Source organism: Meleagris gallopavo, chromosome 22 (genome assembly GCF_000146605.3).
Source record: "Meleagris gallopavo isolate NT-WF06-2002-E0010 breed Aviagen turkey brand Nicholas breeding stock chromosome 22, Turkey_5.1, whole genome shotgun sequence".
Classification (NCBI taxonomy): Eukaryota; Metazoa; Chordata; class Aves; order Galliformes; family Phasianidae; genus Meleagris; species Meleagris gallopavo.
In genome coordinates, this window is record NC_015032.2 from 9,524,787 (window position 1) to 9,528,861 (window position 4,075).

Genomic DNA, 4,075 nt, shown 5'->3' on the forward strand with positions numbered 1-4,075 from the left:
GGGGGTGGGGAAAGTCCTGCCATTCTAAATTAAGAATTCATTCTTCCAGGACAGTATCTGGAGAAAATCACATTGTGTACATTTATAATAAGGACACATGGGACTGTTGGTAAGAACCATAGCTGCGTTTTTAAATCTTACATGGATGGTCTGTGGATTGTGCATGTATCTACATGGTGCCTTATGCTGCCATCTCAGTTTGGGTGAGAAAAAAGTACCCTGTGATGAGTGAAAGGCATTAAATAAAAAAAAAAGTTTGCATTTGGGGGACTAGATTACCTGCCTTCTCTTCTCTCCAGCCACTTCTCTCCACCACATCTAGGGGTACATGGAGAACACACTCCCTGTCTCAACCCAGAGTTGGACTAGAAGTGCTCTGAACACAGCCTATCCTGTCCTGTTTGTTGGTGGGGCAAAGACTGGCTCTGTCCTCTGCGAGAGAACACAGACATTCAGAACCAACTTGTCTTGCAAAGGAAGATATGGGGTAAACAAATATTGCAGGTGTGCATATTTATTTTTATGTAAATAAATATATCTGCAAGCAAGCTTCAGCTTTAGGACTTCTGCTGAACTGCACAGTTAATTCCTGCTGTCAAAATATTTCAATTCTTTGGGTTTGGTTAGGTCTCTGATTCACTTTCAAAACTACTCTCTTGCTTGCACCAAATAACCTCAGAAGGATTACAGCCTTACTGGGGCAAGATGTTAGAGGGAGAGAAGCAAAAGTAATACAATCTCCTTATCTATCATGTGAATCAAGATCAAACATACAAGCATCATACAAGTTAAGAGTCTTACATGAGTGCTACACAAGTCTGAGTCAAGGCTCCTAAGTTCTACGAACACTTACCTCAAGAAACAGATTGACTGCTAGATCTGAGAGGGGATTTTCCATAGGACTAAGAGAGAGAATCTCATCTCAGGATTTGGCTCAAAAATTAGCAGCTATGCAGCACCTTTAAAATACATTAGCCACACTTGTCAGCAACAGGCACAAACAAAACCATCCTGTAAGTGCACGCTGTGAAGGCATTTGCAAAAACTGCTCTTTAGTCTGAGTACAACACAAAACAAATTGCAGTGTGATTTCTCTAGCAAAGCTGTTGCTTGTCTCAGTGCCTGCCGAGAGGGAAATCCGGCAGAATTTCTCCCTTGAGCTTTTCCAGCTGCATGAATGTCCCAGGGAGGAAGTTTTATCCAAGTCAAAGGCATCAAACTCAATGGAGAACTGACAGATGCTGGCAAGACAAGCACACCTACAAATAAAGCCTCAGAAACAAATGCCAGGAATGGCAGACTTGTAAGAAAGCAAGACATCAGCTTTTAGCACCCTGTCAATCAGCTAATTGCTCTTGCTTGATATTCCAAATCTAACATCTGCCTTAGTTGTGTCAAGAGTACTGATTTTTCCCCCTGAGGCTTCGTGGATTTTGCTTTCTGAATGTATTTAGAGATGCTCAAGTCAAGCGCTCTTGTTTCTACCTCAGACTTCTTGGCAGGATTTTGCTTTTGCAGGATTAGTGCCTGCTGGTGCTCCACTTACCATTACTGTAACTGAGTTCTCCGTATTTTCCCAGCTAATGATTTTCAGTTACCCACAGTTAACAGCTGATCAGGGCCCTGCATGCCAGCATTAGGAGTGCCTGTTTGTCAGGCCGGGCATGCCACTCCCTTCCAGTCACAGTAGCAGCTGTTGGTCTCTGGAGCAGCAGGATCAAGGTTCACTGTTCCAGAGACTCTGATGGCTGGAAGGTATCTGTAACACACGTTACACAGGAACACACGTGGAAAACACACACGCACACACGCAGGCTTTGCTCAGCATTTTTACCTCCCTGTGAACACATCCGTAACAGCTTTTTACTCACAAACATACACAAGGCTGAGAGAACACACGCACTCTTTGCTTTGCATTTTCACCTGTTTCAATGTGTTTGCACACAATGTCACAGCATAAAATCCCTGCTCGGTCACATCATTAACCAGATCTGAAATAACAGAATAGAGTTTTGTCACATAACCACAGAACTGCCAACAAAATTGTTGCAAAATTGTACTTCATTGCTGGGGATGGAAGAGCACGTTTTAATTCTTTTACCAGTTTTTCGTACTGAATTTTTTCTTTGCAAGTTCTCACGCTTTACCACAAGAGGGCAGCTGGGCTTCACCATAAGCCTCCTCTACGCAGCTGAGCAACAAACCCTGTTTGGTGCAGTCCATCTCAACACCCCGGAGTCACTGCCATCTTACCTGGTGTGAGCTAAACAACAATTCTTAGCACTTCACCATTTTCCTGTAGGAGATACTTCCTATCTAAGTGAAGGCTCAAGTGAGAACGGAAGATCATAATACAGAAATTTCTAAGCTCAGACTCTAAGAAAAGATAATGTCCCCCAAACCAGAGAAACCAGCAGTAATGCATCCACATGCCTCTTAGGTTATAACAGAAGATAGAAAACCTGAGGCTTATCCACTGCCTGCAGCTGACGGGTGAAGTTTTCCCAAGATAACATATGACCCCAGAGGCTTCTCATTAGTCACACTGCCCCTGTCCCCAGCAGCTGAAGACCTAAGGATCAGCATCACCCCCTGCAGTCACCACAATCCAAGCAAAGCCCCTCCAGGCTGGAGTCTGTCTTCAATCCAGGACTGAGCAGAAAATCAGGAAGTCTACAATCAGAACAAAGAAACATTCCAGACCTAGCCCACTAATTGTTCCCAAACTCAGCTCCCAAGTAGAAGAGATGCACTCCACAGGATAGAGGCTACTCTGTATACAAGTGAGATGGTCGTGGTAATTCAACTTACATTAAAGTAGGAGCCTATCCTTTACATTCATATCACATCAGCGTCATCTCCCCCTGCATGTCCAAACCAGGGGTATGCTCTTCCTTCACTTCTAGTTAAAATCTTCAGGGAAAAATAAATAAATAAACAAAAAACCACACACACACACACACACACACACACACACACACACACACACACACACACACACACAAAACAACCTTTACACCATAACCAGCTAAAATGGGGAAAAAAAATGCAGTCACCAAAGTATCTGAGATACCTTCATCTTGGCCTGATAAGAGCTCTTCGCTGGGATCTGGTCACCCACTAATCCACATGAAGGAAAAAACAGCGCTTATTGAAATTTAAAAAGAAAAAAAAAATAATCACTGACATAGAGGCTCCAGAAAGCACTGCCGTTTCCTATCACTCTTTCTGAATTGTTCAGCTCCCTTCTTTTTCTTCCAAACACAGGAATGCATTTCAGTGATAGAGGTCACAAGGTTATTAATCCAACATTCCAACTACATTTCAAAACATCATTCCAAGCTTCCAATATTTGTGCTTCTCTTTAAACAGTAGCACTGAGGACATTAACTTCATCTGTTTTATAAATGCATGTAACAAAATAACCACAGGAGCAGGAACTTGAAGAGAGCAGTCACAGTATGACTTTATAAGGAACATTTCATTAGCTCCCTTTGTTTCTTCTACTAAGAGACACACAGCAGGCTTGCCCCAATTCATGCCCTCTTAGAGGACTACAGCGCTGCTCACTACGGGGGCCCCCCTCTCAACACAGATACACTGACCAAGACCGTGCACACCCGTCCTTTCCATCCAGCCCCAAGGCAAAGGCAAGTCAGCGTTACACAACAAGCCTCTCCTACTAATAAAAATCATACGTACAAAACTCCAGACTGAATGCAACTGGAAATCCAGGAACACAAAACACTTTTCTAAAACTGTTTAATAAAAAGCTGTGAAGTTTCTTGAAACACCGGAGAAACCCAAAGCATACCATGTGCCACCTCTCTTAGTCACAAAGAAACACAATTTTCAAAAAAGATATTTAAGTTTAATACAAATTTTATACAAAGAAAATGTGAAAAAATACTTCCATATGCTAAAAGCAATTATGCTTCACAAATAAGGCCAGCTAGGCTATTTTTGACACAACTGCAATTCACGAATATTGTTCTCGCCTTTTTCTTCTAATACTTTTTCCCCTCTAATATGGGTTCTAGCTGGAGACTGTACAGACCGCATTCTTTTATAAACA